Source organism: Podarcis vaucheri (genome assembly GCF_965113315.1).
Source record: "Podarcis vaucheri genome assembly, chromosome: 11".
NCBI lineage: Eukaryota > Metazoa > Chordata > Lepidosauria > Squamata > Lacertidae > Podarcis > Podarcis vaucheri.
This window is the reverse complement of record NC_138749.1, coordinates 37,171,892-37,197,455: the sequence shown is the minus strand read 5'-3', so window position 1 is coordinate 37,197,455 and position 25,564 is coordinate 37,171,892. Positions and strand designations below refer to the sequence as shown.

Here is a 25,564-nt window from a genome sequence, read left to right as displayed (position 1 = left end):
CCCCACAGTGTGAAACAATTAAACCCGAAGTCTTTAATTAACTACATTTTCCCATTTTATTTGAACCAAGGTTTGTTCTTATTAAGACATGATTCTTTGAACCAGGCCTATATATGACGCCTTTAGATTTATGCGTTTACCTTCATAAATGTGCTTGCTATAATCTTCAAGTTGTTTGTTTACATGGTCCTAAGGGTGTAATCCAGATTTGTTAGCTTCAATCAACAACTTCATTTGGAGGTGGTTTATATAAGCAGGGGATACACAAATGATTTCGCCCCTGTTCCTACTTGCTTCTGTTCTGGAGTTTGCTTCCTGCGAATTGTGAGTAAGAAGGTAGTGCAGAAGTTATTCTTAGGGAAAACGTTGGATCTGCTGGAAAGAAAGAGGGGTTATCAGTAATAGCCTGGAAGCTCTCCCCTGTATACATCCATAGGACACCATCTTGATGCATTGGTCCACTTCCGATGTAATGCTGAACCATGGCTTAGGGCTACATGCGCAAGCCACAGCCATGTGCTTCCTCCCACTCTGCTCCAGGGCCAGTCCAGTCATAGGGCAAAATGAAAAAATGGTCTCAAGCAATGGGCAGACGGAGTAGTAAATTTGTGGTCTCTCTGCTGGACCACTCCTCAAGCTCCTGTTGCTGCCCATATGATGCTACGGCAGGGCTCTCCTCCTCCACCCTGCCTCATTCTTAGAGCGGGATGAGGGAGGCCCCAAAATTCTAGTCACTGTGGCAAAGTATTGGTGGTACAGGCAGTTTCCTGGCCACCTTGCCCAGGAGGTCTCACTCTGATGGAGGACCCGTATGGCCTTTTTTCAGGCTGTGTACACATTTCCTCTGGCTCCAGTGCACTCATACCACTGATGCCTGAAGCCATGTACACCTGATGTTAGAAGACCCCCTCCTCCCAAAGTTACATTTTCCAGAACTGTTTACAAATTTGCAGGGAACTTTGGGGACTAGAGGTCTTCCAACAACTCTCAGTACCTTTAACAAACTACAGCTTCCTGAATACTTTGGGCAAAGCCTTGACTGCTTTAAGTGGTATCACAGTGCTTCAAATTTATGGTATGAATGTGGCCATGGATTCTCTTCATGTCTTTTAGGATGAGAACTTATACCAAAGTTCTTAGTTTAAAAAAGGGAGAGAGTGGCAGAACATGTGTTTCCCATGCAGAAGGCCTCACGTTCAATCCTTGGCATTGCCAGCTATGTTTGGGGCAGATGCGGGGGGGGGGGGAGGACATATTTTTGCCTTCCCTTCCCTTGGCCTGGCCCTCACATCCTCTCCAGCAGTTATGTGGGGTGGTGGAGGAGGAATTGGTAGGCACAATTCACCTCCCCCCCCAATGCCCCATCTAGAAATGTGGTTGGCCATCTCCACAAGGACAGCTGGCTACATGGCTGGTTAGGAAGAATCCCTTTCTGAAACCCCAGATAAATGCTGCCAGTCAGTGCAGATAATACAGTGGTACCTCGGGTTAAGTACTTAATTCGTTTCGGAGGTCCGTTCTTAACCTGAAACTGTTCTTAACCTGAAGCACCACTTTAGCTAATGGGGTCTCCCGCTGACGCCACGCCGCTGGAGCATGATTTCTGTTCTCATCCTGAAGCAAAGTTCTTAACCTGAAGCACTATTTCTGGGTTAGCGGAGTCTGTAACCTGAAGCATATGTAATCCGAGGTACCACTGTACTGAGCTAGATAGATTAGTAGTTTGACTCAATATAAGGCAGTTTTCCACGTTCAATTAAACTGTTTACAAGGGAAGAGTGACTCCAAAATTAACATAATTAATTATGTTCGTTGTAAACAATTGAAACAGACAGGAACCAAAGTTAGACCATATATTTTATGTAAGGAAATCATTTGAATTTTAATAGTCTACCATATATTGCAGCTGCTTAAATGTATCAGTGCTGGTATTGAAGAAAGGGCAAAGGAATATTATCAATCAGGACAGCTGTTAGCATTAAAGTATTGATTTGATTTAATATTGTGGTTGATAAACAGCACTTCCTTATCATCGCATATAGTCAAGGGGCAGCTTCCAGCACATTGGGCTGAATCCAGACATACGGGGTGGTATTCAACAAAGTTTTACTCACCGGTTGAAAGTAATAGACCTAACTTAGTCATGCTCATTAATTTCAATGGGTATACTCTGAGTAAAATTTACCACCTATAGACATCAGGATGTTGCCTTCTTCTCCTTCACTCTGCAGCCGTCAAAATCTGTTCTGGATAGATGGGTGACCCACTAGAGCAGATTTTTGGGGTACACAGGGGCTATAAGAGGGAGGGAAAGTGAAATCCTGCTGCCTGAGTGGCGCTCCACTTGCTTAATGTTAGATTCTTCCTTTACCTACCAGGCAATCATATTTTTCATTTTTATATAAATCAAAAAGTATTTATTGAGAGCATCTCCTTTCAAGCTGATAAAAAGAATATAATGGGGGAAAGTCAATTTTCTTGGGCACATGTCTCATAGGAATGTATTTTATACTTGGGTCAAATCTTGAAAATGGGCCAACCTTCTGATTAGTAGTAGGAGCAATGTCAGAAGGTTTTCCTAGAATAACTTTTGTAACCAAAGTTTGCAGCGTAATAAGAACACCTCCTTACCTTAACTGTCAAGAAACGTGGATTTACCTTTAATCATCCTTGCACTTAGGGTCTGCAAAAATGAGAGCAAAATCCAGCTTTCTCCTTGCAGAAGGGGATTCATATATGGTTGGTGTTCTTTTGGAGTAATAAGACTTTGCAACCAAACAGTGGAAGATATATGTCAGATGGCTCTCCAATAACATTAAGGCTGCTGATATATGGGATATTGAAGGCAGATTAAGTTGTTAATGTATATTAGTATATTCTTAATTTCCTTTTAATTGAAAAAGACATATTGACTTTAATTAGAACCATTTCACAGGAACTGTCAATTAGCACATGTCAAACTAGTTAATTCAGAACAGAATTCTTTTAATTAGGGTCTGCTTTCCTTTAACTGTGGGGCCAATGAAATCAGCCTTTCCCTATCAAGATTTTAAATGTCTCTAAGACATACAATACAAGTGTAGTCTCTTATCTATTATTAGAAGCCCATATGGACAACATTAAAATGATGATGCTGGCATTGTTCATAAAGCATAAATTGAAGCTTCCATTATAACTGGGCTTCCCCCCTCCTTTTTTTCTTTTTGGAGCAGGGGAGAAAGAATAAAATAAAGTCAGAAGGCTTTAAACAAAGACTATTCCAAATATAAGGCTCTATCTTACTATGGAAATGCATGACTGTGTGAGATAGAAGATGTTCATGTTCATATTTATACTGACTATGTCTGCTCATATTAATGAGTTCAAACAGCCTAAGGCATGTGAAATTGTCCAAGCAGTGAAGCAGTAAATTGAACCCCAATCAAGTAAAGAAACACACCCAGCACCTTCTTTTGGGAAGATGCACACATATCCACAATAACTGCATTATATTCATTTATTTCCAGGATATATATGCTACCTCTCAGGTCATGTTCTCCAAGGGTGACTCTACTACATGATTTAAAACATTAAATGAAGGTAAAGGGACACCTTACCATTAGGTCCCGTTGTGACCAACTCTGGGGTTGCATGCTCATCTCGCTCTATAAGCCGAGGGAGCTGGCGTTTGTCCACAGACAGCTTCCGGGTCATGTGGCCAGCTTGACTAAACTGCTTCTGGTGAACCAGAGCAGTGCACAGAAACAGCGTTTACCTTCCTGCCAGAGCGGTACCTATTTATCTACTTGCACATTGACATGCTTTTGAACTGCTAGGTTGGCAGGAGCAGGGACTGAGCAACTGGAGCTCACCCCGTCACGGGGATTCGAACCGCTGGCCTTCTGATCGGCAAGTCCTAGGCTCTGTGGTTTAACCCACAGCGCCACCCACTAAAACAGCTGTCTGAAATAGTTTCTAGCAGGGGTGGCCAATGTGCTGCCCTCCAGATGTTGGTGACTACAGCTTCCACCATTCGTGACCTTTGGGAGCTGATGGGAGCTATAGTCCAAAAGAGTGTTATTTTTCTAGAAAAAGAGGCGCCCACTTGAACTCACCATGAATGCCTCCCTCTTTCTCTTATAATGGCAGTGGTGCCCACCTGACAGGTTCTGGAACTGAGTTCCGGCTGAAACAAAACCCTGGTCCAAAACATCTGGAGGGCACTGTGGGCCAGATTCAGGTAACTGGTGTCACTAGCAGAAACCCACACAATGTCTTCCATTAATGCAATGAGGTTTTTCCCAGCTCATCCCCCTGCACTCTTGCCTGTAGGAGAGAGAGAGAGAGAGAGAGAGAGAGAGAGAGAGAGAGAGAGAGAGAACCCCCAATATCTCCAAAAGGCAGCACTTTGTCCCTGGGTCGAAAGCAAGTCAATAAACTTTGGTTTTACTTTTTGAAATATGGCAACCCTACCAGAACCATACATGTGGGGAGAAGAGGGAAGATTGTTCTAATGGACAAACAGAAATGCTTGCACTGGTGGAGTGCTACATGGAATTCCTCCCAAATTTGGGAGGGACTTCCACAAGCAGAGGGACACCACCAAAAAAAAAAAGGACTTGTGTCCATCTATCTAATTGATCTTGCTGGCAGGCCTGTGAACAGAGCCTAAGGCCTGGGCAGGTTCCTGTAGTTGCAGGTGGTCCTTCAAATAACCAGTCCCAAACCAGATTGCATGCAGAAGTTTAACAACTATTGCTGTTATGCAGATGGAAAATCCTTATAAAATGATGCCGTGTTCCTTTGAAACCTGGGGGTTTATGCATATGTAACTGAAGACGGTGTTGCAGGGAAGTAGGTATAGGATTACAGCTTAAGTCTTTCCCATTGAAATGAACGGAAGTTAAAAATCCCAAACTTTGACATTGTTCTCAAAATAAAATAACAAAAAATGCAAAAAGAATTAACAAGAAATCCACACTTAGTTTTATCAAATGAAGCTTAGTTTTAATGTTTTCCTGACCTATATCAACTAAGGATTAGAGAGATTAGAGAGAGGAATACTTATTAGCTGAACTGTGGATTCCAAAGAGGATTACCTTGTAAGATATTGTATGTATCTTGGTACATTGTTTAACATATTATGGGACCGATTAACTGAACAATAACACCAGTATCATTTACCAAGAAAGAGTCTATGATAATATCCAAGTCTTTTGTACGCATGTTTGAGTGCTTAACATTTATGGACTATGAATCATTCTTTACTAAGTCAGTAACTGGGGTATTCACAATGTAAAAAGTCTAAATGAACCATTGATCAGGTTGCTAAGCATGTTGCATTTTTTCAAGTGACCAAGCATTTTGGTATAGAATTGACTTTTATGTAATAGTTTCTGTGAAGTACAATTACTGATTTCCTCAAAATATGAGTTTACATGACATTATTAAACTTTTGCTTAGTAGCCTCTTAAAGTGCATAAAATGAATTCTACTGAAGCAAGAAATTTCAAGAGATCACTTCTACTTAATATTGCTATGTGTTGCTTTCTGTTCTGTATGAGGGATGGCACAACACACATTCCCACACTAAGTATGTTTGCATAGCATCCATCTAAACACAATGAGACATTTTCAGGTAAATATGCTTAGGACTGCTGCCATAACTGCATTAACAGCCACAATCCTATACATGTCTACTCAGAAGTAAGCCTTATTGAGTTAAATGGGGCTTACTTCTAGGTAAGGGAAGTGAACAGAAGGGAGTACGCCCCAGGGAACTTAGAAGGATTTATTCCTAACATGTTTAGGATTTTAGTGCATTGTTTTCCATATCACTTTTACATTTTATAATGAAGCGTCATAAACCTTTACTTAGAATCTTAAATGCTTTAAGATAAATTAAAATGTTTCTCTAAGCAGATCTAACACGCTGAATTGCATGATTCAATATCTCTTATGCCTTAGCTGTAATCCTTAAATATGCAACATTTCTTTAACCATATTAGTGATTTTGAAAAGTAACTAACAAATCTCCAGGATTGTTTTGTGAAATGTGGAGAAGAACCATTCCCCACAGACACTTATTCTAGGGTGCTGCAAGAGTAAACTCCACTTTGAATTAAGCGCCAGGTGCTGAGATCAATTTCAATCTAGCACTCAGAAGACAGAGGCAGCAGTTGTTGAGTAAACTTTGGTCCACTAAAACTTTGTGCAGATGTACCCAGCCCAACATTTTAATAATCAAGTCAAGTTTTATTGCGGCCAAAGCCAGTGACACTAAGCACCACAAGATCAGACAACAAGAAATCAGCAACAACCTCAGAAAAGAAAAAAGGTCACACAAGGGAACTTCGCAGTGTGCCATTCAACAGAAGAGATTTAGGCCCAACATTTTAATAATAAAGTTTTCATATAGCACTGCCCTGAAGTGTTTGGAGTTTCACAAACATTATTTTAGCTATCCTTCCAACAACTTAGACATGTACCTTTTATTCTTATGTTAGATAAGTACTGGGAATTGACAAAAATGGCTTGTCTTAATAAAGGTGTACCTAGGCTCCCTTGCGTCCCTCGCAAGCAGCTGTATCGGCACTCCCCATCCACTGTGCCCTTGAAAAGGAGATGTATTTCCTTCCCTGTCCCTTCGCCTGGCTGCCCAGAACAGCGGAGGAGCAGCTCAGGGAGTGTGCAGATGGACAGGTGGGTTCCTAGCTGCTCCAAGCCAAAGTGGAGAGGTGTGATTTTTGTGCCCCCACAGGCCTGCACCCTTGGCAGGGGGCCAACCCAATCAACCCCTAGGTGTGCCCTTGCTTGCCTGTGACCAGCCAGAAAGCTTATCGAAGAGATGAGATTTGAATCAGAGCTACCACAGCTCATTCTCTTAACCAGTTTAGCTCCCAGTTGTCTTGTGTTCCCTGAATGCCTAAGGTCATAGAATCATAGAATCATAGAGTTGGAAGAGACCACAAGGGCCATCGAGTCCAACCCCCTGCCAAGCAGGAAACAATGTCAATGTCAATGCAAGCTAATTCCACACCTTAGCACATATTTGCAAATATGTACTTTTATGTAATTGATATCAGTACATGATCAATCTAGCATCTCCTATTTATCATATTGATTAAGCGAACACATGCTGTCTCAATAGCAGGGCTAGAATGCATTTGTCTCATTGAACGTTTCCATGTATTCATAACTGAGTAGCCACTGCCATTTACATGTGTACACACCTCTAATGACTGTGCAATGAGCTCTGATTACAATAAAATTTGAGATGCACTGATAGCTCAATGTCTTTACAAAGCTTCAATTGCACTTGAACTGGAGCACAATTTTCACAATTATCTGCGCCACATCTTCCCTCTCCTTTGGGCTCCTTGATCTTCTCTACCAATTCTAACTTTTCTGCCAACTTTGGTTCATGAAAAGTTGACCCTCGAGGCATAACCATTTGAAAAATTGTGTTGAAATGCTACAAGATGCAATGGATTTCACCCCCATATGATATCAGTTTCCTGAAGAGGCTCTTAATAAAAATTGCATTTTTGCTAAGTGATTGGTCACATGAATCATGTACTGGCCGTGTATTGTTCATGAATCAAATTGAGAGCCATTTAAAAATGACTAGGCATTAGGGAAACCTAATAGCTTTTTAACAGATTATTTAAATGACTGGAGTGATGATTTCCAATCATTTTTATCCAAACAGCAGAGCTGCAGAAAGCTGGGGTGGAATTCTCTTCAGAAAGAAAGTAACTTCCCCATTAAATTCCTTTGTTGCTGGATTTAAAGTTTTGCAGAGAAAAAAGAAGGAATTTCTCAGATATATATTCATATTTTGGCACCTGGAGCTTAGAAGTGTAATAGTTTGACCAAACCCAGATGAAAGAAATGGTGGCTTGAGGGATTCATTCCACTCTGAATCATAGCCAATAAAGCAGAAAAGTACTTTCTGAACCAGGACTTCATGCAGATCGTCCAGTTCAGAGACAGGTTTTTAAGACATCTCTGGCCTAACAATCTGGTATGTTGCCATGCATTTTGAGAGTGGTTTGACAGCATTCCAGCAACATATGTAGCTTTAATGGGAATTCTTTCATGCTGATCAGTAACTCTTCTAACACTTTGATTTATGGTATGTCAGTACTGCAAATACAGATGTTTGCATTGCACAATGATGGTTACACTCATGGACAATTCCTTGAATTTTTGCTCATATTAATTCCAATCCGATTTTGTTAATGATTACCTGATCTTTAATTACTCCTTTAATGTGCAGTGTGTTTTAGAATTAATATTGATAACTTGCAGCCCAGTCCTATGCATAATTATTGGAAATAGGTTTCCTAACCTCAGCGGGAATACTGCCATGAAAGTTTATATGGTAGTGCAACCGACATTTAACAATTTCCAAGAGTAGTTGTAGGAAGCATGACATTATGTGACCAAATAGACAATAAGCCACAAGACTTGACTACCTTATCCAAATCGTACTTTGTAAAGCTGGATTTTCCTTTCATTCCTGGATCAAGAATCCACTGGACAGTGCTCTTGGAGCAGGCTGATCATGTAAATATGATTTGGATATATGTGTGCAAATCTGTTTCTTGTGCCTGGCAAATATGGCAGTGTGGCCATTGCACCATACACTCTATGGCATTTGCTAGAAAGAAGGCATTAAATTCAAGATTGCACTGGACTTAGTGTCATTATGGTAGCCAAATGTCTGTGAGAATGTTGTATAGAAATGCTGTTGGTGAGTTTTGACATGTCTCCACTTGCATCCGCATTGTACTCTTAATTATTCTTGCGCAACACTGCTGGGTTTGGTTGGGAATTCTACTACAGAACAATTTGTAACAATAGTAGTATTAATCATTGTTGCTGGGCTAGTGGTGTTCCTGGAGTTGCATCTAGCAGCAGCATGCCAAAAAGCTGTGTCACCAACACAGCATGATATAGGACTCTAGCCCAATTTCAGATGATCTGGTAAGTGTGTGCTAGAATCATAGATTCGTAGATTTGTAGAAGGCCTTAATTCAAATTCAAATGTCAGTTTTGCATTCCTGTCACCTTCGTTATGAGGAACATGTCTGAAAGAGTTAACGGATCCCATTTATCTCTCTTTGCATGGAAAACTCAAAGGAAAGCATCAGTTTTAGCTAAATAATTTCCAGCAGAGCTAGATTTTCCTAATGTTAATAGCATGTGTCATGCTGCTGTTTTGGGGCACCTTTCAAGAGTCATTGATAAGCGATTTCCTTTTTTGCATCACCAGCAACAATAGTTCTGTTAGGAAAACAATTGAGACACTTCAATTTGGCGCACTGGAAGCATGTGACGTGCAATCTGTAGATGCTAAACCTAAAATTTGCTAATAACTTCCTTGCTCTTCTGGTTATCAGTGGCAGTCCTCGGGGGTCTCAAAATTCAGTAGTGCCCTGTGCAATGCCAAAATTTAGTGCCCCCACCTCTCATGCTCCATTCTAAAGTACAATTGCGACACTCTCAAGGCTCCATGCCCAGTGCAACCAAACCAGTCATGCTCCCCTAAATCCGCCTCTGTGGTCATTTTGCCCCCTGCTACAGGAATGTTGGGGCACACAGAAGTAATACAAATTTTAGGTATGAGCAGCACTACAAGTGATGCCTAGTACCTCACCCCATTGCACCGTTTCAAACATGCTATTGATGTCAGTTCATGGTGCTTGCCCAGCATGTCGAAGGACTGTAGAACTGATGGCATCTATGCTTTGTATAGTGATTTGAATAAAAAGGAGGGCTATTTGCATACATTGGCCACAGTCCAGTTAAATGGTCTTCTGCCCATTGGGAGCAAGCATACTGTACTTGAATCTGTATCTGATTGCAGCTGTTGCTATCTATGTCCGCCTATATCAGACCAATAGTTCTCACATCTACACATGTATACTTAATATATTTGTGGCTCTTATTGCACTTTTGAAATTGCAGCTGGGATCTGAGAAGAGCTGGTGTAACACGTATAGGACTTTTGGTTCACATGATGGTCTTGGTATAATTAATCCTCAGGATTCTTACTGCTCATTGTAAAACAATGAAACAATCCCCCCAAACACAGTTTAAAGATTTCAAAACATATATTTTAAGGAGGTTACAAATCAGCACATTGTATTTTGCGGCAACGTCATAAAAATAAGCTAACATGATAACATCTAATGAGGGAAATGTTGCATGCAGATGTCTGCTTGCCTATTATCCTATAAAATGATTGCATATTTTATTTTTATGAGAAATTTCGCTGTAAACATTTAAGTAAAAACATTCATTTTGTTAAAAGTATAAACACAATAAGAGTGTAGTATATGAAAACCCTCTTTTAAAACCTGGTTTTTAATGCTTTAGTAGTGGTTTTAAAATAACTAGCAGTGAAGATTTTAGCTGTTCTCACTTCTCATAAGTGATATTCTGTGATCAGAATTGCATCTCCTTGCATGATGCAAAACAGCGGGGTTTTATTTGCCTTTCTTTCTTGGCACTTTGACCACCAGTTTTACTTTTATTGTGGTGTGCTGAGAGCCAACCCTCATATTCTCAAGTAAATACAAAGAGCAAAGGAAAGGAAAGGAAAGGAAAGGAAAGGAAAGGAAAGAGGACATATAATTTTTGTTGTCGCTGTTGTCATTGAAATTTTCATGGTGTCTATGCACATTGGGCACCATTTCATTTTTATTGCGCTGCACTGATAGGAGTGTCACATACCATTAAGTTAATACCAAGTAAGTGAAAAAGAAGTAGAAAAGCAAAACTGATTTCCCTCCCTTCTACTATTACGGTTGTTGGACATTTGTGCATTTAATGTATACAACCTTTATGGGGAGGAAGGCTCAGCACCTCATAAAGAGTCTATGTTGGTTTATTTTGGTTGTGTTTCTCCATAAGCAAGCACAAGTACTTGCTATCCATGGGATGAAATTACTGGAGAGTTTATGAACAATTTGCAGATCTGAGGCGTATTGTATCCAGCGCTGTTCAGACAAAAATATCCCAGTCTATTTGAAATAGTATAGTTAGTCTGCACATCTGTCATAGGAGCCAGTTCTGACGATTGTTTTCATACCTGGGCAAAGTGAGAGCTTCCCAACCTCTTTCCAGATATATGTATAGTCAGATGGACAGTAATTGGCTGTAGTCAGTGCTTTATTTCTAAAAGAAATGTTTAGAGGTACCCTCATTTTCCTACTCATATTGAAATACTGCCCCTCTCAATGAGGCCAAACTTAGATTCACAAAATGTTTAGGGGTATACATCCTCCTGCATTCCCCCAGAAATGAAAGCACTGGCCATAGTGTATATTAGAAGTCCAGTTTCTCTTGAAGCATCCTCCTTCGTCAACATGTTTAAATTATTTGCACATCCATAGCCCAGTTCAAACATTGTTTAGTGGGGCAGAACTGAATTGTGCTTATGGGGGCTGCCCCTTAGTGCATTTACCATCACCTTTGAACAGAGTCAACATGCATACAACTTGTACATGGCCAGACTTGTACACAACTCGAGTTGTGCTGAGTTTTCATGGGGAGGAGTGCACGTGCAATTCTGCTCTCCCTGTCAATGTTGGGTCAACAGGGATATGTTGTCTAACACCAAACATCCCCTGAACTGACAGTGTGGAATATCCATGCTATGCAGAACCTGCAGATGTGGCCTACATCATCTCCTGATTTTTTTCTCCAGGTTAATCTCCGAAAATGTTCACCAGCATTTTCAGAGGGAGAAACCTAAGTGTATGGCACACATACAAAAATGGAAATCATGCAATATATTACAGCTTTTGGGGCGAGGTCAGAACTGGGGGTTAAACAGCCTCCTCCAATACTCTGTCAGGCTCTTGCTGTCAGGGTGGAAGTGAGGAGAAGTAATTGTGTGCTTTTCCATCCTTTTCTTCTTCTTATTCCTCCTCCCCCATTGGAAAAAAACAGGAGGGAAATAAACTATGCCAGCACGAAGGCTGGCACCATTTAATTCCTGGTATCATTCAATTACCCATGTAGTTTGTTTAGTTCTTATATGGAATGGGGGCAGAAAAATGACTTGAGCCGGCCGTGTGTGCATGCCTGTTGAACCCATTGCAAAACAGATAGATATATGTACACAATCATGCTGTTTTAATCCACTGATTCTTATATAAATATTGAACATTTGGTAGATTCTTATATAAATATGACACAATGTATCTCAGTATAGGAAGTGTTGCAAATTAGATCATAAACAAATTTGATTTAGCTGGCATTTACATATTTATACAGGCTGTGTTTGAGGCTTAGAAAAACTGACTTTTTCTAGTTGGAACCATAAGCTACTTGTGTGCAAGAACAAAAACCAGTTTTCAAAATGTTAGGTATTTATTTTTTTTAAAGGAAGTGGTTATATCCACTCCTAAGGACAAAATCATTAACTGCTATGCCTGGGCTTTTCCATGTAATGAGCATCTCTTTGAAACAACAACCCCCCAAAATCCCTAACCCAAGACCACACGATGGCTGCTATGTTTTGAACCATCAGTCATTCTCTTGAATTTAGAATTGATGTCACCTGCTTGTTTATTCTCTTTCCTTATTCACCTTAGGAAGAGGAGGGAGAAGATGAGAGAGTGCTAGCTAGAATGGGCAGAATAAGATTCCTTCTGGAAAGGAATTCTGGATTTGGAATACTGTGATAAAAATTAAAAAACCGCAAAAGAAGATTCTCATTGATTCATCATAAAACAGAGAAGAGCCCTTCTAGATCAAAACCAAAGGACCACCTAGTCCAGCAGCATCCTGCTCATCACGGTGGCCAGCCAGAAATTTCTTGGAAACCCAAAAGCAGGATATGAAGGTACCACTCTCCCGTTTTTTGTCTGAATCTTAGTGGTGGTTATTCTGAGACATATTGCCTCCGAACATAGAAGTTCCATTTAGCTGTCATAGCTAAGAGCTTAGCACCAGTTATCACTTCTAGATCATTTTCTTTTACATAACAAAGTAGGAGCACCTTAGGTTCCAAAGCTGTATGGCATCCTAACACATCTTTTTGGGTAGCTAGTATGGCTTTCCAACTTTTCCTTTCCAATACTAATTCGCACTTTTAGATTTCCATTTATGGTTAACAAAACATTGCTGAGATGAAAGACTGTTATTAATATACATTTTAGCAAATCGTCTTCAGCTTTTAAAGAACAGGGTTGTTTTTTAAAAAAACACAACCTCTAATAAGTTTTTAGGAAAATAGACACAACAACAGAAGTTGAAGACAGCATGCCACCGATATTACTTGTCTAGAAACTTCCTGTGTTTCAGACTGCTTTCATTAATAATGTCATGAATCCCCTTGTGAAATTCAGAGAAAAAGCTTGCAACTGAACATGGTTTTGAAACAAACCAAGTATTTTCCTTTACATTAGTCAGAACAGAAAACATGATTCATATTGGATTCCTCTTATTTTAGGTGGGTAGCTTTAATCACGCATTAATTCATATGGTTATACCACATTCCCCTGCTCCTAAATTTACTAATAAGATACAAAGTTTGAACACTACACATTTTGTCAGTAGGGTTTTTTAAACTTATTGTAATAAAGGGAATAATACCAGTGACCTACAAGCATTCCATAAATTTGCAGCTAAAGTTGATATTGCTTATTTCCCCCCCCATCGAAACAAACCCTTCTACTACCAAATCACGACTTGGGGGGGAAATAACCAGATGTCTTCACTATGTGCCAACTGGGGGCATGAGAGAGAGAGAGAGAGAGAGAGAGAGAGATCCACCCCATCTGTATCTTGCAGTAAGAGTGAGTATTCAAGAGATAATCAGATTCAACAACCCTGGCCAGACTTTTTAAAGAAGGAAGTTTCAGAGACCTCCAAGTTCAATGCTGGGCAGATCATATTTGGGCAAGTTATATTTTAAACATATTTGGGTCAGGTCCTGGGTTTTATACTCCTCATGTGGCAGGAAGTGATGGTGGCTGATCTTAAAAGAAAATTATGGGAGCAAAAGCTGTTTTTGAAAGCTGCCACACTGCTGACAGTTACGGGGGACATTTACTTCAATCTTGTTAAACATATTAATTGAGCTTCCACCGGAAGCTGTGCTCTAAAGTGGCTTACTGTTTCTTTTAAAAGAAATATTTCACCAAAGACTTAACTCCATGTAGACTATCGTTACCATTCAATTTATAATTTCATTTATCCCAAACGTGCAGAGACTGTCCTTCACACAGCTTAAGGAAGCTTGAAGCAGCATCTGCAGAGATACGTTTATTGTGAAACTGTAAAAGTCCTGAGCACTGCTCGTTGAGCTCAGACAAACAGCTGAAAATACAGCCTGCCTTTGCAAACTTCAGTGTATGACATGGAGAGCTGGCAGACTGCCTGGTTTCTACTTAAAGGATTGTCATTCAGGGAAAAATAAATTTCTCTAACTAGACAAAAGTCAATGTTTTCATGTTTTACTGCAATCAGACTGATACGGCTGATAATTTAGTCTCAACACTTATAATATCTGCGGCTAATCAGTTACCTCAATCAATCATAACTACAGGATTCCTCTATTTTTTGAGTCTGTATAAATATGACTAAGATGTTTAACATTTCAGATCCCCCTCCCACTAATATTTTATGACATTTTATTGAGCAACAGAGAGCTTTTGCATGTATTAGCAGATCCATTTGGAAACTGCCTTTTTAAAATACAAAATTACAACAAGCCTGAATGTAATCAGAAGTGCAAACCTTTCTTTTAACATTCCATTCCATTCTATTTTAATTTTATGTATATCTTCTAGTCTGTTCGCCTGTCAAGGAGATGTGGAAATGTGCTGGCATTCCAGCTGAAGACATCATTATGAGTGAGAAAATGCTCAAGGCCTTTTTTCAAAGTGGGTGCTGAAACAGGCGCTTTCCTTCTTTGACTCCAGGGGATGCTGATAGCTACCCCGGCAGACAGGTATTGTGGGGTCAGAGGTTAGCAATAGTGTGTGTGTGTATGCATGCTTGTGTGCACCCTCAGGATTTTATCGGAAGACAGGTAAGCAAATTTAATAAATATATTAATAAGGATGCGCTGCACAAAAGGAAGACATTGACAACAAAGGAAAAGCAACCTGCAAAGAGTGAATGAATTCTGGGCAGCCCAGCGCTTGGCAGAAGTGATTTTAATATCTGACAGGTTGAGTTCCCTAATCTTTGCTATTGATATTGACAGGAAGCTTCATATGGTTTTAGAGATTTGTATCTATTAAGACATGCTGCGGTGTTCCTACAACATGGGAACAAGTTTGCTGGAGATCACTGTTCTTCTTTCTCTGTGATAAAAATTGATATGAACTGTTTTAAACTGCTAGCAGATAATTACTCTGAACACTCAATAAGGAAAGCTATATCTTTAGAGCCTTCCTTTATCTTAAAAAAAAAAAAATCCACTCCCCCCCTCTTTTGTTTCTTTGATTACTTGGAGCCTTGTAATCAAACTAAGCTTAGTTTCAGGACCCTTGGGGCAGTATCTCTTAGTTCCCTGTCAAGCTGCGTTGCAAAACAATCAATCTTGCTCTTGCACTCTCTTGGCGGAAGTGCCAGGACACGAAGAGTGCAATGCTTTGCTCTTGCCGTGAAGCCTCAATGACAAAAGTTTTTATAAGAAGCTGACTGTATTTAGGGTTATGAATATGCAATGACTCTCATTAGTATTGAAGCACAGGAGCAGGGGCTGACATCCCCCCGCCACTTTGAGCTGCTGCAGAATTGTCTAATGAATTGTCTTGCTCTTTCACTTGCACAGGCTTTTTCTGTTGTGGCTCCCAGTTCCAAGGGGAGTTGCCCAGTTTGAGAATACTATTGACTGCAGAAATTAATTGCCAAGAACTGCTCTTGATTTTGCTAAACAATCTTGAGACAGTGTTCAAATTGTCAAAACAGAAAGCCATTCAACTCTACATGGGATAAAATCAACACGAGGGAGGGGACCTATGTGCCAATTAATGTGGACACACACTTTGTCCATATGCACATATGTATAGAACCAAATGTTGCATGTGCATCTACGATAACACATGCATGAACATGCCAGGATGCAAGACTGAAACTGGGTCAAACCAAGTCATAGATATCTGACATTCTATTGGTTTGGCACTTTGTCTTCTCAGTAGAACAAAGAGGGATGACTGAAGGATCTCAGAATGAAAGCTATTCACATAGCACAAAGCTATTTTGTGAACCTTTTAGGACTCTTTCTCACACTCCCTCGCTTTCCATCAGAGCCCCCACCCAACATTTTGTGGTTCATGCATACACCGTCTACCATGAATGTGATACTGATAATAATGTTTAAGATATCCATCTGGGGGCGTAGTATATGATATGCTGATAAACATGCTTGCCTACATGCCTCTGCCAGATAAATTAAATTCTGTCCATGTTATAGTTCGCTCTTTAAAAATAACAACAACACCATAAAGGGAATTTGGTGCTCCTTTGCAAATGGCAAAAGATAGGAATGAACGGAATCTGATAAGCTCTTTCAAAGAGGCATAAGTAGGCTGAAAAGAGGTACATATAGATGGCTTCATACACTTAGTTCATTTAATTTATATTAAAAGCAGTTGCACTGAAAGGAGAAATAAGTTGTTAATGTTTGATCAATTTTGGTGGACGTTGACCACCTCCACCTGTGTCCAGATTCATGTTTCCATCTTCTGTGGAATCTCTCTCTATAGGAGTACAGTGTAAGAATAAATGCAGTTCTGACAAAAGTGGCGCAAGTATCATACATCAAACACTTGTTACCTCTCTTGGCCTTAGTGATTGCACATGACTAAGAACAAGTCAGTGATAAAATCTGAAGAAAGATGAAACCAATCTGGGCCTTTTTAAAGACCATCAATCACTCTGTGCAACCATGATATTATTAGCTCAAGTAAGCCTTGTTCTCCCATTTAATGGACATCATAAACCCCCCATCCTCTTCCTATCCTGAGACCAATGCTACCATGGGAAATCATTTTTATGGGCAATATCTTAGTAGGGAACCAATCAGATCTAATCACATAACAAGCTACTGAATTATTCAACATTCTCCCTAAATTTGCATTCTAGCTCTTCTTTACTGTCAGCCCATACTTCTAAATATATGTGGAATTTATTTTTTAAAAAACAGCCCGCAATATTATATTAAGAAGTCAATGCTATGTGAGGATTTAAAAAATAAAATAATAATCTGTGCATCTTCTGGTTATCATTGGTTTCTACTGATTTCTACCACATGTGAATTGCCATGTAAGAATATTTCGTTCTTGGTTTTTTTGCCCTTCAAAATTACATCGCCACTAAATCCTAACCACTCTCAGCTGTAAAAACAGCAGGCCCAAGGACAGAAAAAGTGAAACAATGGTTTTGGAAAACATAAAATGTTTGACTGTACTAAGCAAATAATAACTGGTACATCTCACTGATGTTGTTACGAACTCTGGAATTGTATTATATGAAAATATTTCAGTTTTAATTGCAAATCTGGATAGAGATGATTTGGGGTCTGTAATTAGCACATAAATTCCAGAGTTTGTGACTGCTGTGAAAACACGCAGTATTTATGGAATGATTATTTAAATATAATTCAGTGTTTCTTGCTTTCAGCAAATACTGAAAAATCTGATTTAATAAAGAGAAAATGGTTAGTTCATGGATTTCTAATATCACACCATCAGCTCATTCCACCTACTACAGATTTCAATCTGTGTTGTTTTGAACTTTGTTTCCATTGCAAAGTTTCTGTACCGGCATAAAAAGCAGAAATGCATTTCTGTAAAAAGATTAAGAGTGTGGCAGTGCTGCAAATGTTGTACATGTGCAAAGCCATAACAGGAGTTCAAGGGATGGGTATCTATCATGCACCCGCCAATCCCATAATTAATTGTTTAAAAGAGAACCTCTATTACTCAAGTCAGATAATTGGCTCTCACCCATCAGTGGCAACTGGTTTTTCAGGGCTACCTGAAACTGCCAGGTACTCTCTGGGATCAGAGTCTATATGAAACTAGCATACCATCAACATGTTGAGATAAAGTAGGTCATGCCATCCTGAATGCGATGAGTGGCATATACCTTATGCCCTCTCCCACACTTCATTACATATTTGTACTTGTGTGTAAAGTTTTGCACACATTGCACACCTGTCATGATTTTCAAGAAATTAGTTATGAACTGACACTAGAATTAGAGCATTTACTTCATGGAACAATGTTTTGATTGTATATTGGAATTTTTTTTGTTTTTGTTTTAAATACTGTATTTTTCGCCCCATAGGGCGCACTGCCCCATAGGACGCACCTAGTTTTTTTTGAGCTTCCCCCGACCCCAGCCCCGAGAACAGCCTGCTATCCGCAAGCCTAGGGAGCCCGGCGGGAAGTCGCGCCGGTCTCCCCAGGCTTGCGGAGAGCTGTGCGAAGCCCGGGCACGCTCTTCAGCGCGCCCCAGGCTTCGGAATGCAGGCAGCTCTGCGCAACCATTGGGAGACCAGCGCAACTTCGCGCCGGGCTCCCTAGGGCTGCGCAGAGCTGCGCGAAGCCCGGGACTGCAGGAAACTCTGCGCAGCCCTAGGGAGACCTGCGCAACCGACTCCTCTCACTCTCCAGGCTTCAGCGAAAGCCTGCATTCGCCCCATAGGACGCACACACATTTTCCCTTCTTTTTTGGAGGGGAAAAAGTGCGTCCTATAGGGCGAAAAATACGGTAAATAAAAGCCAACATGTACATTCAGGTCTGAATTAAATGATATGGCTGCTCTTTTCAGAACCACTGGTTGGATCCAGATCCTAAAACCGCTTGCCTGGGAGTAAGCCCCATAGAACTCAATGAAATTTATTGTTCCCAGTTTAATTAATAGGATGTTTAGCTTTAATCCAATTTCAATGGGAGCAATGTGCAATTAAGTTATTCCTCATCCAACTTCATATTTTTGGGCAACATGCCTATTACATTTTCCCCATAGGCCACCTTCTCTTTTCATATATTGGAACAGGTACATGTATGGGCATGCTGTCTCTTCTTCACATATGTCACTGTATAAAGAAGTTGGTGATTTTGCTGCTTCAACTGAGCAGCTGATTGATACTTTATACATGATTTCCCCACACAGCATGAAACATGCCAGCCATTTGTATTTCACAGCAAAATGTACACAATTGTAAACCTATCAATAAAGTGTAAACTACAAAGGATTTTGAAAGTTTGAAAGCACCAGATATATGCAAGGTCGCCATATTTTGGGATGCCAAAATTACCATATTTTTCATCTATAAGACGCCCCATGTATAAAACATTCCCTATTTTGGGGGACTCAGATTTAAGAAAATAGGGGGAGATAGCCCAGAGTATAAGATGCCTCCTAATTTTGACATTATTTTTTAGGGAAAAAATCTAGTCTTATACACGGAAAAATACGGTATACGGAATCAGCATCAATGAGGCCTATTACATAGCATACCAGTGATATCATAGATGGTTTCATTCCATTTCTTAGCTGAGCATGGAGGACCACTGGATGTGTGAACAGGCATACAGAAAGTGAGCATGTCAGGGAGAAGAGAGAACAATCCCCTGAAATGCAACTTTTCTACATGCAGTCTCCCCCTCTCCCAAGAGTGGAACATTCAGACATGCAATACCCATACTCCACCCACCCGTGCTTGTATACTTGCTACCTAAAGTGAGAGTCCAGGGAAAAGTTTTAGCATTTGAATGTGTTGATTGAATAAACTGTCCCGCACACTGGCTCCCAGAAGCATTTGCTGCAGGACTGCATTACTCAGCACTTTGAGAAACAGGTGGCTACATCTTAGGAAATGACATCCTCTCTTTTTGTCCCTCTGATGTTCAGTGCAAGGGCACACCATCCAGCCCTGCTGTCAATTTCGAATTTAGACGTGAATTGTGATATCGATGTCATGGTGCACATGCTTTGAGAAAGTAGTTATGAAGAATAATAGAGAGATTCAGTGGGAAGCCACTGAAAGCTGTAATTTAAGGTTCCAGAAACCTCAGTGTTACGATTACCATTAAAATTTACAGTGACAGAAGCCCAATTACATATGGTTATTTTCTTTTCTTAAATCAAACCATATTTCTGCCGTACATGAAAGATTCATTTCCTCCTACCAATCACTGTCACGGGAACCTATCTTTGTAGCTTCTGGTGTCAGAAGAGATGGGTTAGCCTTATCCCTCTGACAATGAAAGGATCAATGGGGGTAGCAAAGCTGGGAGCCTCTTTGGAGCCAGCAGAGGAGTCTGATTTGCATGATAATCAGCAGTGGATCCGCTCAGTGCAAGCCTCCACACTTAGCAAAGTGCAGCTCAAACTTTAATAGCAGCAGTGAAACCGAAGGGAAGTGGGAGCTTTGACGCGAACTCCAGAAAAGCTGGCAGGTAAACCTGAAAAGTCTAGTGAAACAGCTCCAGCAGCAGCTCTAATGACCAGGCAGGATAAAAGAGGCTGGAGATACTCTTTGAAAAAGGCTGCCAGCTCAGGCCCATTTGTTTGTTCAGTTGAATTGGGTTAGCTTAACCAACTGACTGACCAACACATTTATTATAATTAATATTGTTGGTTAGTATATCATTTCCATCTATCTTTTGAGGGATATCTATTTACACAGAATTGCACCTTCTTCTGCCCGGGGCTAATGCAGTTCCACACATGCAATATTCCTTGGTGAGTTAATCTCTGGATCCAGTGACATGCGGGTCTCATTTATTCTGTATGTATCCTCCTCTTTCTCCCAGGAGCCTGAGAGTTTCAGTGGCACTGCCCTTCCCCCACCCCATTTCCTCTTCACAACAAACCTATAAAGTAGATCAGGTGGAGATATCTAGAATGGTTTATTGCCAGCCAATGAGTATCGTGGATGAAGAAGATTTTTAAACTATTCTTACACTTTGGGTTGCATTCAGCTATGTCACTGCGTAAGTGGAATGAACCCTGCTCATATAACGGAGCCTTCTCTTCCCCTCCTCCTGCCACACCCCCTGCACCTCCCCAATTTGCTCTGGGTTTCCCCCCAGTGCCCCAGAACAGATTTTGACACAGCATGGGGGATGCCCAGGGGAGGGAGAGGATGTTCCTCTGGCTACTTAGGGGTGTGGCATATAGAGGAAAGGCATTGTGATGAATCATAGAAAGAGGGACATTAATATAGAAGCTTATTATAGAAGGGATGATTGAGCTTTTCCAAACAAATGATTCTCAGCATCTGGCTACTGTAGTGCAATCTAGATGAGTCTTTCCTTGAATGATTTAGGACCACAGGGGTGGAACAGTTGTGCCCCAAACCTCCTAATGTTTAGGATACAACTGCTCCCCTCCTGTGGTCAGTTTCCAGTTCAGCCACCGTTTTCACACTTCTTTCCATTTCATTCCTATTTCTCTACTGCTATAGTCTCAGATATAATTCAAAAGTCTGGCTTGGAGTCTAAGTACCTTTTCTAATCTGCTACATCATAGTCAAGAAAATGCTTACTGATCCAAAAATGACTGAGGTCCCTGCACCCCGGAATCTCACTTGAGGGACTGTCACATAGAAAAGAGCAAAGACTTGTTCTCTGCTTCCCTCAAGAGCAGGAATGCAATTCTAGATGTTGTTGGACTACAGTTCCCATTGTCCCTGACCATTGCCATGATGGCTGGGGCTGATGGGAGTTGTAGTCCAAAACATCTGGAGGGCAACAGGCTCATGATGGTTTATGTAGAATATATCAAAGAAGATTAAGTGAGCATAAAGCATATCAACAGGCCAATTAAGATCCAAATGTAGCTTGATAGCTAATGCTAGGAAGTACATAGCTAGCAACTCTCCTGCAACCATTACACCTAGAGTCCAGAACCCCCTCACAGTTCATTTGGCAGCTGTTCCCTTATAAAGGCTCCTAAGTGGAAGAGTGTGGGACATGGCAGGTGGAAGCAGCTGTGCCTTGATGGCAAACAGTCTTCTCTCCCTTGTTTCAAGTGGTATGAGTATCACTTGTTGAAAAGCTAAAGGACAGAGGCAGAGTTGGTTATATCTTTAGCTTGCCACCAAGAACAACTGCAGCCAAAGCCAATGAACTGCCATTAGATCCTGTAGTCTTCTAGGTGTTGCTGGGCTCCATCTTCTCTCAGCCATAGCCAGCATAACCAACTGTCAGACATGATGGAAGCTGTAGTCCAACAACAACTGAAGGACCATAGGTTTTCCACCCTTCATATACAGATATATATTTGATTTTTTCATATAACTATATCACCAAAGTCCCCAGAGCAAGATGAATGCTGCATGAACTCAGAAGGCACACACAAGGCTCTGTCATTGCCCTTTGATTTTTCCATAAAGTGAATGGAATTCTAATTAAGTGCATGGTGGAGTTCATGCACCCTCATGTTGACTGCTCAAATTCTGTGCAGAGCTATAATGTGTATACGAGCCATAGGTGAGGATAAACAGGAATATTTACAGAGGTCAATTCCTGAAGTCACTTTGTGACTTATGTAAAATCTATTTTTTTTAACTTCAGTGTGGAAAGCTCATATCTTTACAGACAGCAGTATTATGAACAATAAAACAGTCCTAACAACCAAACAGCACTTGTAAATGAACGACATTTACACAGTTCTTTTGAACTCAAGCTTAGATGCTATCAATCTTATAAAGCACAGAGCCGTTAATTCAATGTTTAACTAACCTTACTTTCATCTTCTCATAGTCTTTCCTTGTGCTAGTCTATTCATTGTGTAGTAAATAATAAAGACTACTGAGCAATGACTACAACCCATCTTCCCCATAATGACATATTTATGGGGTTTGTCAAAACTCATAATCTGAGTCGCCTGGACGGAATGACTTGAGGAGGAGGTGGGGTGCAGGCACTCATGCCACAGGAAATAAATGCCTGATGGTTGCTTTCCAACAGAAGAACTGTGAACCTTGTGGAAACTTTCACAGAGGCTGTTTCTCTGGAGGCAGGAAGAACACCCTCAAGTGAAAAACAGAAACATTTGCAGCGGTCAGATCACACCTCCTTCTATGCTAAAGGCATCAAAGTTCCATAATAACTAGGAAATGTTTTTTTAAGAGCCAAAAAGTATTAGGGACAAAATTTTTGGATTCATCCTGGCAGTAGACTTGAAAGAACTCCACACCAGCTGTTTCCTGTTGTTTCGAAGCACAGGGTCTGATACTGGCCTTTACTCATCTACATAGCTAATAAGTGTGGACTATGTAGTCCATGTGGCTGGTTTCCCACATAATCTGCATGAAAGTTTCAAAGGAAAGAGGTATCTTCCTTTACCTGGGTTGTCTTCCATCATCTCAGTTGTATGCTACTCTGCTGTCCAAACGGCAGAGTGAAAGGTACTTTGGACAGGCTACCAAATTATTATGGTTATATATTACATTTTAATCTCACTGTTCCTCCAAAAAGCTCAAGGTGAGATCTTTATTGATACAACAACCTTCTCCATAATAAACTGTTGTTGCTGTTTCGCAGGTGAGATTCAGATGCAGACCAGGTTGAGCAGTTAAAGCGGATTTGGCACACTTGAGCTTCCATAATCGGCTTTCAATTTTGGAGGGACTTTTTGTGGTAAGGAAAGTGATGGGAAATGCATTGGAAAGCATACAGTAGAACTGGCTTGATGTGAAGCCATATAACATGTGCCACCCCATCCCCCGGCTCAAATACAAATGAATGCTCAGCAAACAGTTGATCAAGATGAGTTCTCACTAAACAGGTCATCTGGATACAACCCAAGTGCCAGCAAGCATGCTGAGGAAGTGAAATCTGGAGAAGGATCTCTGAATATTATCTTAATCTATGGACAGGTTTCTGCTGGAGATGGTGGTCCTCAGCTAGCACTTTGGAAAAAAGCTAGGTGCTAGTAAAAAGTTTTAAAAACCTTGTCATGATATGTTCACAGTCATCAGATCCAGTAAACAATATGAATAATCTGGCCATGGCATCCAGTATCAGTTGTAGCTTCCAGATGCTGTTCAAGGCTGGCCCCACAGCCAGCCCAAGAGTGGAAATGACAGGTAAGGGGTTCACAAGATCCCAGCACGTTCCCTCATTCAGGGTTTAATGACAGGGTTCTGCACCATTTAAAGTTTCTGAGTGGTTTTCAATGCCAGTCCCTCATAGAGAGTGTTGTTAGATGTAGAGGAATTAAAAGTACCAGGCATGTTTTTCATTCCCCCTGTATCAATGACACATCTGAAGCAACAGAAACTGTAATCCTATTAAATTAAACATATGTATTACATGTTCATTTGAAAATTCTTATGTTTAATTTTATTAAATGTTCAGCACTGGATTTAAGCCCCATTCCCATAAATTAATGGGAGTTGGGGCTGCCAACTTAATAAATTATTTTAATCAATTAACTGTCTGGCTTTTAAGTGATTGTTCCAAACTCTGAGAGAAGGTGTTCTTGTGAGGTTCCTGAAGGAAGATCAAGTACAATTTCAAATGATCTGCTAGCTTTGGATGACAACCAGAAGCAAAAATGTTCTTTAAGACCTTCAAATTTGGCAAAGGGAGGCAGCTTATTTCAGCAATTGCATGTGAATTCAGGCACACATCCTATTGAATGCAGCAGGGTTTACTACCAGGTAAGTAGTAATGAAGCTGAATGTTGGAAAATTCAGGCAAGTAAAGGAAAGGGCTTCTTAATGCAGTTCATAGTTAAACAATGGAACTCAGTCCCACAAGAGATAGGGATGGCCATCAACTTGGATGATTTCAAAAGAGGACTGGATAGACTGATGGAGGATGAGGCTATCAATGGCTGTTAGACATGACGACCATTATCTGCCTTCATGGTTGGAGGCAGCAATGCATCTGAATACCTGTTGCTGGACACTGCAGTAAGGCGGAGTGGTCTTGTGCTCAGGTCCTCCTAACAGGTTTCCCACAGGCATCTGTTTGGCTACTGCGAGAACACAATGCTGGACTAGGTAGGCCATTAGCCTGATTCAAAAGCTCTTATGTTCCTAAGTGGGTACAGAATTGCAGTGTTAGGATGCAGTTCTCTACTCCAGGGCTGTGGAACCTGTGGCCCTCCATAAGTTGTTGGACTACAATTGCCATCACCCCGACCATTGGCCATGCTGGCTGGGGCTGATGTGAGCCTGAGCCCAGCAATATCTGGAAGACCACAAGTTCACCATTTCTGCAATATTCACCTTCATGGGAGCATCAAACTCAATGGGACTTACTTCTGTAGAAATGTATAAACTTTCACAGTTATACAACTTTCTTCAAATGTCCTGAGTCCTGGATTATTATTATTATTTGCAGATTAGTGGCCTTTTAAACTGTCATTAAAGGTTTAGTTGATTATGTGATGATTAATTGAGGAAAATCTAAGCCTGAAGTGCTTCAGTATTTTAGCTTCGCAGGCCATATGGAATAATATTGGGCGGCTGGAGGGGGAGTGGGGCTGGTGGAGGCAGGGAAAGGTGGAAGAGAAATGCAATTTCCTTTCCCCTACTCCAGAAAACTCATCATAACTTGAAGGAAGTCAAGCAAGTCAGCA

At 40.6% G+C, this 25,564-nt stretch overlaps 1 protein-coding gene across 1 annotated transcript in view; it reads left to right on the top strand.

Annotated features, from left to right (window-relative positions):
• LOC309514354 (uncharacterized protein) overlaps nucleotides 1-24,406 on the top strand; it is a 90,133-nt gene extending 65,727 nt beyond the window's left edge. The window contains exons 6-9 of the mRNA XM_082191382.1: nucleotides 12,591-12,841; nucleotides 13,626-13,796; nucleotides 14,793-14,953; nucleotides 22,942-24,406. The gene's annotated coding sequence lies outside the window, so the exon portion shown is untranslated. The remainder of the gene's footprint in view (nucleotides 1-12,590; nucleotides 12,842-13,625; nucleotides 13,797-14,792; nucleotides 14,954-22,941) is intronic.
• Nucleotides 24,407-25,564: the final 1,158 nt, after the last annotated feature.